The sequence below is a fragment of the Cryptomeria japonica genome, chromosome 5, assembly GCF_030272615.1.
Source record: "Cryptomeria japonica chromosome 5, Sugi_1.0, whole genome shotgun sequence".
Taxonomy (NCBI): Eukaryota; Viridiplantae; Streptophyta; class Pinopsida; order Cupressales; family Cupressaceae; genus Cryptomeria; species Cryptomeria japonica.
Window position 1 is genome coordinate 747,936,237 of NC_081409.1, and position 12,743 is coordinate 747,948,979.

The 12,743-nt window shown below is 39.4% G+C and overlaps 1 protein-coding gene across 2 annotated transcripts in view; it reads left to right on the top strand.

The window, feature by feature from the left end:
* Positions 1-12,743, top strand: part of LOC131064116 (uric acid-xanthine permease) — a 307,219-nt gene that overhangs the window by 133,374 nt on the left and 161,102 nt on the right. The window lies entirely within an intron of this gene.

Consider the following 12,743-nt stretch of genomic DNA (forward strand, 5'->3'; position numbering starts at 1 on the left):
TCTATGTACGTGGAGACATGTCGATGAATAGACATGCCTCCACGTACGTGGAGACATGTCTCTTCATTGAAATGCCTCTCAATCATACTGATACAATTAACCGATTTGCAAGGGAACAATTCTCATAATCGTTTGTTATCGTTTAACAACAGTTAACGATTCTCATAATCGTTGGTTATTATTGTTATCTGCAGGTAACAATTCACATAATCGTTTTGGTAAGGAGATTGACTATAGTCGATATACACAGCGGTAAATGATATCAAACTATTTAATGTGGAGAATCGATCTATATTGATCATTCCATTTGATCAATATAATTGATACTTATGATCATATAGATACGGTGCTCATATTCAATTTGGTATAAACAATGTGATCGATATTACTTATCGATTTAACATGAATTTAATCTTAATGATTTATCAACAGCATGATTAATGATTTATTAATTCAATCATAAATTATGTATATATAAATATTCATATGTATAATAATAATAAGAACACTTATTATTATTACATATATTAATATGTATATATTGATATCAACAAATCATTAATCATAGTGATGATATAATCAGCATTACTTATACATATGATTTATGAGATTACTCTGACCGAAGCTATAAATCATCAACAAAAGAGCTGCACACGAGATTTTCTGCAGCAATTTTGACTAATTTTATTGGCTGGAATTTTACATCAGACCTATGAGCACATGTTAATGGTATGTTCATGGTTCTTTTAAGCAAAAATGAAAGTTCTTGATTATCTTCCTGCTGTGTTATGCATTTTGTAATGTTAAATCAGCAATCTCTTTTACATAATATTCAAGAATCTTGCTTAAACTTCAAAACCAATTAAAACAAAAACAAAAAACCATTTAAACCCCATCCAAACATATGCTGGCCAAAGACTTATCAGCAAATAAACATTGCACTAAACCTCCTAATTTGGATCAGATTGGGTGAAATTTGGATTGGGGATCTTTCACCTACACTGGGACATGATGAGGATGATGAAAGAATTGAAGGCCAAGAAAGAAATCTTAAAAGAAACCAAAGAAATTTTGTGCACTAACTATAAATTAGGTCATACTAAAAATAATTGCTTGAAAAATTATTTTGTGACATTTGTTAGGTACTGGGACATTCCATTAAGGAATGCTCATACAATCTAAAAACAAGAACACAAGTTCTCTTAACACAAGGGGAACAATCAACCCCTCCAACCACACCTAAACAACAAAATAATAATAATAGTGTATCTCCTAGTACGTACCGCAACAAAAGAGGTACTAACAATTGGTACAATGATAGTGGGCCAAGAAGCATAATCTAGTACTATTCTAAAAGGAGATTGTTGATCCATTGCCCAAAATGTAGTGAATGGGGTCACTTCAGTAGAGAATTCGAAATTAACCAAAATAAAGGAGGAATATTGTGCAAATGGTGTGGATCAAGCAATCATTAGGACACCTACTGCCTGAAATGAAAAGGTATCAACATGTTGGACATGAAGGAGCAAGACAAGGAGGCTTTGGCAATTACGAGAGCACAAACAAAGAAGGCAATGTATTTAGACCGTTGCATGGAGAAAGAAAGACTCTGAGAGGCCAATGAAGAAGTAAAACAAGCGATGACCAACAAAAGGAAACCTTCCATTGAAGTATCAAATGCCTTGTAGTTGGAGTCGGAGAAGAACATCGTATGGTAGATGCTCTAGACAATTGTACCTATCAAAGTGACAAACCTCCAAAAATTGCTGCAATTGAGAGTGGCAATCTTAAATATAGTTAGTGACAACCAAATTTAGTGACAAGAATGCCCAAGCAAGAACATGATAGTGGTGCCGCCCCCTGAAGGTGAACAAGTCATTGATCCAATTCTACTGATTGCAAACATTGGAAGAAAGTTGATTGTCATTCAAATGGAAATCATGGGGAAGAACTTGACAAATATCATCATTGATGGAGGCTCATAAGTAAACGTACTACTAGAAGATACCTAGAAGTGCCTCAAGAAATCAATTCTGTGGCCACCAACATTTCACATGGTAGGTGTTGATCAGTATGGTATCAAGCCATTGGGTATGCTAATGGCGTAGAAGGTGACAATTGACACAACATTTTTTGCTAACCTTTGTTGTCATCCCATTGTTTACACTTAGCTGAATTAAGAGAGAAGATGAAATTCATGTATTTTTGCCAGTTCGACTCTTTGAAGAAAAGTCAGATGGATGACTTGGTCTCTTTGTTGATTCATGTTCATGGTTCGCAGAAGCTTATGCCAGATTGGGAGAACACTTTGGATGCTTGCTCGGATTCACTGGACGTGATTGATTTACAACAAGATACATTGCCTAGCATTTCCATGGAGTGGTTAGATTCAGTATTGGCTAGATTCTTGGAGTATGCTAGGAGAGAGAGATGCACGGAGGAATCTTCTAGAAGATTCCCTATTTGATGATTAGGTATCTTTTGATTGGGCCATATGTTGGTGGCACCATTTTTGATGTAAACCCTAATTAGGGCAATTCTAGGTTTTTGTTGGCATGATCTTGGTCGTTGATCTTAGATCAATCTGGGCCATCCATTTTGTATGAGACTCTATATATACCTCCTTGTCTCTCATTTGTAAGGGAGAGTTTTTGTAGAATTGTTGGTATATGTTGCAGCTATTTGAATCATAATCATTGTTCAATTGTTGGTGATTTTGCTCTTCAAGTGTTGTATTTGCATTCATGGTTCTCAATTCCTCCAAGTTAGATTAGAATTTTAGTTAGAATTTATTTTTCATGTATGTTAGATTGAGTGAAAGATTTGTTGAATTTATTTGTGTGGAATCCTTAGTCCATACCACTAGCCTCTTGCCGCTGGTAAGTGCGTCTTGTGTGGTCAACTGGAATTTAAGTAAGCTTAACTTCAACTATTATGCGTCCCTTGACAAGCCTCAACTTGGATGGTGTCAATGTTTGATGGTGATAGTTTGAAAATATTTAAGTATACCTTAGATGATTGCACTAAGCTTGTGTCAATACCTGATTGTGAGACCTTGCCTGGTTTGATTCCACTAAATCCGTTCATCATTTCCTACATTCCTAGGATTAGAATAGATTTCCTGAACCCCATTCCTTTTGCCTATTTTTTAATAAGAAGTAAAATCCAGAGCCATATTGATAAATCTTAAGTTGTCAGCACACCTATTCTGCATCATTCATGATAATCTAAACATTTGCATAAGTACCCAAGTGAACACAACAATTCACATCGACCATTGAGTTACCCACTCGTCAAGACCTGACATGTAGAAACCTTGGAATCATTTTAGTTGATCTCATTCTTAGCATCTGAGGTGATTTTGTTCAAGAGAGGGTAGATTACCTTCCGTATTTTATTTTGAGATGTTTTGTGCATAGAAAACACATCAACATTCTTTTGGCGCTAGGAGGGCCTGATTTGCAATCATATTTGAAGATTATGTTCCGGAATGGTGTTGCCTGAAGAAGAACTTATCCAAGGTGAACAAAGAGATATCATTTAACAATTCAACACTCTTCCTTGGAGAAACCAAAGTAGTCACGTTGAATTCAGACAAGTGAGAAAAGTGATAGACAAAGAAGAGCAGTTGGGAAACTTGCCTCTGATTATCATTGTTCCTGGAGCAGTTGATCATGAGAACCAGTCTACCAATCAGCCTGGAAGAAATTGAACCTGTTGAAGATTTCAAGTTAGTATGAAATACAATGGTGCTGCCTGATCCTGATAGAACGAATGAGCTTGAATTGGACGAACTTGAGTTCAAGCAACCGAACTTGGGAGACGAAAGAAAGATTATATCTAGTTTGAACTACTTTGCCTGAGAAGTGAAAACAAGTGCACCACAGTACATCGGAGTTTCTCTTATCTTGGACGAAGAAGAAGAGATAGCTGAACGAATTGACGAACAAATTGAGGAGCAGATTGAAAGAAATTTACTTGCTCAAACATTACAACAAGTCTAGATTGATCCTAGATAGATCACGCTGGATCACATCAATTCCTTTTCACCCGAGAGACTTCAGAGAACTCTAAGATCCACTCTTGGAGATCGAAGACATATTGAGTTGAGGACTCCTCATAGATCTAGATTTGGAAGGCGAGAGACTTCACCGAGTTCAGATATAGAAGATAGAGATAGATTATTTAATCCAGGGGACGTGCTGAGAGAAGACAATACTTTTCCTGATCCTCCAGACCCGAATCAAGAGGAAGCTCAACAGTTTCAACAAGAAGACCGAGAGATGGCCCAGAATCAAGGACCACCCTCGAAAGGTGCTACTTGGTTGGTCACCAATCCGTCACCACTCGCTTTCAATGACATTCATGAGATGCCAAAGAATCCGGAGAATTTCTGTTCGAAGTACAATGCTAGTGACTCGAGTCGGACAATGGAAGAGCACATCAAGATGTTTGAAGACCTTTTAAGAAATAGACCGATTGAGTATGGAGATATTGCTTGCAGACTCTTTTCCTATTCCTTGGGAGAAGAAGCGTATCATTGGTTAATCCATTTACCTACAGGATCCATCACCTCATGGGAGGAATTAAAAGAGACATTCATTGGAAAGTATGGAATCCAAATTTCCCCAGCAGAGTAGCATAGACAGTTTGTTGAATGTAAAAGACAAGAGAATGAACCTATCAATTCATTCAACAACCGATTCCAGAAAGCTTACACAGGGTTGCAGACTCCTTATCTCATTCCAGATGCTCGAGAGATATATTATCATGCTTTAGAATCACTTACAGCCATGTTTGTGTGAACTCATCCCTCTCCAACAACTTTGAACGAAGCATATGCGAAGGCGATAGAAGTTAGTAAAATATTACGTCAGAATCTTAGTGGACCTTTGCTCAATTTGAGGTCACCCGCAGCCGCAAATCAAATTCAGAATTTAAATCAAGATTTGGTGCATCATAAGCCAATAATGAATCAAATTCCACAACCGATGTATCTAGTTGCTCAACCATCAAATCAATTGGTACTCCATCCTGGAGCACCCATTTGTTAAGCTCTACAGACGCATCTAGTGTAGCTGCAAAATGCTGTGATTTCCACAAGGACACAAGAGGAGAAAGAAGAAATGAAAGAGTTAATAGACCAAGTAAAGAAGTTATCTACAAAAGTCACTCATTTGAGGAACTAGAACAATCAACTCTACAGTATACATAGAAATTATCAAGGTGGTAATCAAAAAAACAATCAAGGTTACCAAAGTAACAATCAGAATTATCATAACAACAATTAGAATAACCAAGGATATCGTGGCAATAATCAGAACTATCAGAAGAGAATGTGGAATATTGCACCCAATAATGGAAATGTGTCGTCACCTCTGGACAATCCGCCTGCTTCGGAAAGTCGACCGATTGACAGGGTCTTCCTTGTGGAGGCCACCTTATCAAATTGGTGTAGATTACACAACACTAGTCAGCATTCAGAACTGCATTGCCCCGAATTCAAGGTTGCTTCTGATATTTTCCAGCAGGAGGTGCAAAATAATGAAGCATACGAAAGCACTCCAACAACGAGATATGAAATCGTCCCCACTACAAGATATGACCAAGCGTTGATCATTGAGGATTTCATGTTTCCTCCAGTTTATGAAGAAAGTTTAATGTGCGATCAAAGTGGGAGATTTCCTCCAGAGTTGGCGAATGGAACCATGGTTCTGCCTAACTCTTAGTTCCCACCTGCTTCAGCCAATGGACCTATTGAAGATTCAGATTACTATTTCCCACCATTGAATAACAATGTTTTAGTTGAAGGAATTAAAGAAGTGTTTCATCAGTCATCAGGAAACACTGGACCAAGAGTTTATCAGAGGGATTAGAGGAATCAAGAGCCTTTAACTACCTCTGTTCCTCCGAACAATTTTGCTACGCCACCAAATCCAAGCGCTAGCAATACACCAAGCTATCCACAAGATTCACTTGAGTATAGACAGAAGAACATTCCCCCTCCAAGAGAGTAGTTGAAGCGGTTGAGTCTGTGTGTATTAGAAGAATTCAAGAAAGTCAAGGTAAGCCTACCATTGTTCGAACTAATGAAGATACCTGATATCAGAGAGACATTAATGAATGGACTAAATGAGAATATTGTCCGGAGAGCTACAAATCAAACCAGTTCCAACATTCAGAGAGGATCAAATGCTCCTTAAGCAAGCATAAATGTGGTTCAGAATGAACTAGATATTCAACAATCATCAGAAGAGGCATGTATAGTTCAAGATTCATCTAATATGCCCAACAAAGAAGAATTAGTAAAGATGGCAAATGTGCCAAAGAAAGAAGATATGCTAGAAGGCAAAGCTTTTCTCACAAGAGATAATGTAAAGAGAGTTAAGGATTCACTAGTTATGACTGAAAATCCTACCAAGGGTGAAATCCTTCCTAAGAGTGAGATTGCTTCTGTTGAAAGCACGGTTAAAAATGATGAAGTTTCCAAAGAAAGTGCGAAAAAAGAAGAAAGCTTGCAAGTCCATAGGGATAAGCCAACAGTGAATTATCAAGATGAGCCAACCCCTTTCTTGCTTTCAGTAAGGATTTTTGGCAAGCTTTTGCATAATTGTCTGGTAGATTCTGGAGCTTCAAGTAATGTAATGCCAAAGGCTATATGCAAGAAATTGGGTCTCATTCCCATACAGACTAGTAAAAGAGTTACACAATTAGATAAGACAGAGGTACCTGTGATTGGAGAGTTGAACAATATTCATATGCATTTAGTTGCGGATCCAAGAGTCTAGCACTTCATAGATATATCGGTTGTAGACATTCTAGATGGATATGGCATGCTTCTGAGTCGAGATTGGTCAAGGAGATTGAATGGTTACTTTTCGACCGATTTCTCTCACATGTGGCTGCCATGGAGAGGTGTACCAAACCAGATCAAGATAGATAGTACCCCAAGATTAAGATTGATGATAACAGAATATGGGGAAAACAATGAAATTCTTTTCCTAGAAATGGATTTGGGAAATTACAGACCAAAAGTTGCAGAGGTTTTGACGCTTCAAAACCCAGTTGAAAAGATAGAAGAAGATCATGAGATTGTGAATTCCACGGAAGTTGTAATAGAAAGTGATCATGATACAGATGAGGAAATTGATATGTTTGAAAGTTTCAGAGGATTTGTATTCAAGAATATCCAGCAGGGAGTTGAGTTAGGCGACCGTGCCCGCATTCAAGATTTATTGTTGCCTAATTGGTGCCGAATTCACAATGCTGCTCATTTTGAATTCTCTTGCGCAATGTGCAAGGTAGCTTTGAATCAAATACACAGAAGAATTCCTGAAATTCTGACACTGGAAGAAATTAGAGAGGCCTCTCCTAGGCCAGATGAAAAAACTATAGATAAAGTTAAAGAAGAAATACATGACGAAGATCAAGTTTGGACATTGAGATTTGATGGTTCAAAGTCAAAGAAGGGATCGGGAGCTGGATTTGAATTAATCAGTCCCTCAGGGGAAACTTATTTGGCCTCCCATAGATTACAATTTCCATGTATGAACAATGTTGTTGAGTATAAATCCTTAGTTCATGGATTGTTGTTAGCCATTCTAAGGAAAGTGAAGATTTTACATGTGTTTGGAGATTCAGAGATTGTAGTAAGACAAGTGCGAAAGCAATATGTTTGCCACGACAAAAGATTGACAAAGTACTGCAACAGGATATGGGATCTCATCAAAATCTTTAATGCCTTCAATATCAAGTCAATATACAGATCACAAAATCAAGTGGCAAATGCACTTGCACAGGCTGCCAGTTCCTTGGCACCCATTGCCATGGAAGGATTAAAGAAGTTTACAGTGGAGCTCGCATTAGTTCCATCCGTACCAGATAATGTCACCAATTTCCAAGTTTTTGAAGACGATAAGCATATATTGGATTTTCTGACGAATACAGATATTTTCTTGAGTCAGGTTGTTGATGAAGAGGAAGCCGAAGAAGCAGAATATGATTCAGATGGTATCCTAGATTTGAAGACAAACTTCATTCCTAAGGGAATGATAGAGCTAGAAAGAATATTTGATAGAGATAAAATGAAGATTGAAAGATTGCATGACTCAAGTGGAAGTGCCTATGAAACGGTGAATTTGGAAAATGACAAAGAAGTTAAGAATGTATTCATAGGGAAAGCATGCACACCTAGTGAAAGGGAAGGCATATTGAAGAACATGAGAGATTTTCCTGATGTGATTGCATGGGGATATGATGATTTGAAGACATATGATACATCAATCATTACACATACTATTCCCTTGAAACCAGATAGTAAGCCATTTAGGCAGAGACAGAGGCCAATGAACCCTTTGCTGGAGCCTCTCATATATCAAGAAGTGAAGAAATTGTTATCAGCAAGGATTATCTTTCCTGTGCGACACTCGACATGGGTCGCCAATTTGGTCCCAGTTAGAAAGAAGAGTGGAGAGATAAGGCTTTGTGTGGAGAGATAAGGCTTTGTGTTGATATCCCGTACTTTTTGCATCTTTGAAATACTTTTCTCAAATCTTCAATGTGATCTTCTCTTTTCCTTGAGAAAATTGTAATGTCATCCATGTAAATAATGATGCATTTTCCAATCAAATCTTGAAATGCAATGTGTTTGCCCTCTCGGGTAAACGGTTAAATGCAAAAAGTAAATGCACAGAACATAATGGAAATATATTAAATAACCAGCCTCTGTACAAATTCCACAGTCCATGTACAATAAGTGCTTATAACATTACATCTGACACGACTAACATGATCCTACTTCGAAGAAAAGGTACACAATATATAATACCCGAAGGGGTTCGACACAACCGTCGCGACTCCAACTCCCTACCTGTCGGCTAACTAATTGACCGCCATAACTCATTATTACCGACGACAACATAAACATAATATAACAACATAACATAATGATTATTCCCGGCAACATCATCCCCCCCAAGAAAAGAAGTCGACTCTGATGACTTAATACAAAATAGAGATGAACAGCAGGAACTACTGACGCCAGTCGGGCCTGGATATTATACACTTGCTGCGTCCTCGCCTGAAAACCCTTTTCTGCTACCATCCGATGCTCAAGTGCGGATTTCACCAATATTGCTTCCTTTGCCATCACAGTCCTCTTGTGCCTAACCCAAACTTGTCTGCAAAACACGTTTTTCAGTCTCACCTTCCACCAATTGCTACTCAAATGATACTGTCTCCCTAGCCAATTTGTCCTCGATAGCCACTCGTGCTGCTCTCCCGGCATCCAACTCCTAGGTACGCTGAACTAAGTCTCACGCGACTATTGCCTCCAACCTGGTGGTCAGCTCCTCCCGAGCCCTCTGTGCATCCACCAAGGCAACCTCACGTCCAGCCGAGACATACTTCGAGTTCCTCAAAGCGTACCAGTCATGCCTGGAGGTGGCCACAATCCGCTGGCACAAATGCTAGGAGACACCTCAAATCCTCCATCACACTCCCCAAAGGCTAAAAACTAAACTGAATAACTCCCTGGTGTCATACAACTGCGCGGACCTGCAATGCCTTCCCTCAAACTCTGTTTGTTCCCAACCTCCAAATCCATCTCCCTCTACGGCTTATGGCTTCCCTGCCAATGCTTAGCTGCAGGCTTCTTTCTCACAGTATGGACAACCACAACACTTCCTGTGGTATTCTGTAGCTCAAAAATTAACTGGGGGTCTGGGGGCAACGCCCCCAGCGGGGTCGAGGGGTAGCGCCCCTCGCGGGGTTTGGGGCAGCACCCCAACGGGGTCGAGGGGCAGCACCCCTCGCGGGGTCTTGGGGTAGCGCCCCAGGTGCGCTCCCTGTCGCAGTACAAGGCGGGGTCGAGGGGCAGCGCCCCCGCCGCCAACACCAATTTACAACTCTCAGAACCATACGAAAGTCCATGGCGCACAACATTTCTGTGATATTTTAAGATGCCAAAAACCCTTCTTTTCCACTTTGAATTTCCAGTGTCCTGGCTTCAAACTCCAGCGAATCATTTTAAATTTGGTTGTCGTCGTTTTTTTTTTTCTTTTTTTTTTGTTGTTGGCACTGTAATGTCCCCGATGGCATCCCGGCCATACAACCTCCCTGTACGGTCAACAACAGCACTGGCACCTCCGATCGTGCAGCCACCTTCCCATGCGGTCAACACCCTCCACCGTACGACTGTGTTTGTTTGTGCGGGGGCTGCGTTTATGTCTTCGTGCTCCGCGACAGCGGTGGTTTCCACCGCATGGTGGTGGACGTGCTACCATACGATGGTTCCACCGTTGGTGTTGCCACCGTACGATGGTTCCACCGCACGGTGGTTCCACCGTACGATGGTTCCACCGTAGGATGGTTCCACCGTACGATGGTTCCACCGCACGGTGGTTCCATCGTCGGTGTTGCCACCGCACGATGGTCCCACTGCACAGTGTTGCCACCGCACGGTGGTGCTACTGTACGGCGCCAAATGTTTGCCCTCTTGGGTAAACGGTTAAATGCAGAAAGTAAATGCACATAACATAATGGAAATATATTAAATAACCAGCCTCTGTATTAATTCCACAGTCCATGTACAATAAGTGCTTATAACATTACAGCTGACACGACTAACATGATCCTACTTCGAAGAAAAGGTACACAATATATAATACCCGAAGGGGTGCGACACAACTGTCGTGACTCCAACTCCCTACTTGTCGGCTAACTAACTGACCGCCATAACTCATTATTACCGATGACAACATAAACATAATATAACAACATAACATAATGATTATTCCTGGCAACACAATGTCCATAGCTCTCTAGAGCGTAGCCCCAGCATTGATTAAGCCAAATGGCATCCTTCTGTTTGCAAACGTACTCCACTTGGTGGTGAAGGTTGTCTTTAATCTATCTTCATATTCTACCATCACCTGATTGTATCTTGAATATCCGTCCAAAAAGGACATCATCTGCTCCCTCTCCTCTCTCTCAAATGAGGTTCTCTTCTCCTTTTATATCTCATGTTTGAGGGAGTCACAACTTTCCATTTTATGCCTTTTGACTATTCATTAACTTAGTTAAATTTTAATGATATTTAATTTAAATGTTTTTTTATTCTTTTTTATTTTAATTTTATTATTATTATATATTATTAAATCCTATTTCAAAGTGGGGACATTACAGAGGAAAGCTTTTCTGTGTGGATATCAGAACCATTTATCAATTGGGTGGAAACTAGTAAATGATCATATCTAGTAATAGAAGAATTGATGAAAATTGAGCACGTGCGACACAAAGAAAAAGTGGTATGGTGAGAGTTTGCATAGAACCTATCAAGCCTATCTTGAATCCAATTGTTACCTGCTTGTTGATTAGATCAATAGTACCAACCAGCTGAATCAAGATTCTTTGACTGTTCCATTCCCTTCGAGCATTGATGTCCCATGTTCCAGTCACCATTTGTCAAGAATTTACCACCATGAATAATTTGCAAGCATTTGTTTATTTGAAATATTGGACTTTGACATGCACATGATCAAACCATAAAGGACTATTATTGACTTTCCCTTGACACATAAATGATTTTTTTTTATGATGACTGAGCCTCATATAACACAATCATTGAGCTTCAGATTGGCTTCAGATTGGGCACAAGAAGTATCAATAGGGCCAAGTTGCTTTAATATGGGTAAAATTGTAAATCAATGAGGGATTACTTGTCTTTTAATAGTCATGTTTTCATATATCTATAGGGCTGAAACTTGCCATTTCCCCAATAATCGTTACGTTATGTCAACCCTCATAGGTAAAAGATCCTCTTGGTTATTTAGCATATTCCTATCATATATTACATTGCACAAACTTCATATTTGACCAATCAAATTCGGGTGCCCCAATTTTTCCTTATTCAACATACTCAAAGATGCTCCATGACAAGTGTACCAACCTATCACAATGGTGCCCCAATTTTTCCTTATTCAACCTACTCAAAGATGCTCCATGACAAGTGTACCAACCTATCACAATGGTGATCAAGATTCCAATGTAACCTCCCTCTTGCATGCTCTTATGCATTATACAATCTTTCATATGTAACTCCCTTCATGATGACCTTGCACACATCGCAAGATAACGACACATGGCCCAACCGTGCCACCTCAAAGTGGGATGTCTACATCCTCATGTGAGACCAAAATACCACAATAGACAAAATCTAGTCATCCTCCAAATGGTACATCAGACACCAAATTTCCTAGCAAAAGATAAAATCACTAGAAGATGAAATAGCAAGTGCATACAAAATATATTAAAATGAAAATTAGGAATGCAATATTGAGACATGTTTTCCCAACATCATCATGATATTTTCTTAATTTAAACCATAGAACTTCTTGTCTGTCATGTCCCCTCTTTATAGGCTCTCTTTTTCCCAATGGGAAACATTCATTACTACCTACCATGCTCTAGTAATAACGAATTAATGACTAAGGTAAATCTTAGTCCCCTTCAAACTTCGAATCCTTGATGGGAGACTTGCTTGTCTAAGGCGTGATGATACCATCTCTCTAATGCAGCCCAGATTACCGGAACCTCAGTCCATTCACCCTTGGGGCCTGCAGACTAGATTTCAGGATCATAAGTTCTTTCAGCCTTGGGGCTCATCTATCATAAGATGTTTTTACTCCACCTCTCCCTAACAGCATCACACCAGTCCTCTGGAAAAAGGAATTAAAACTGGTTAA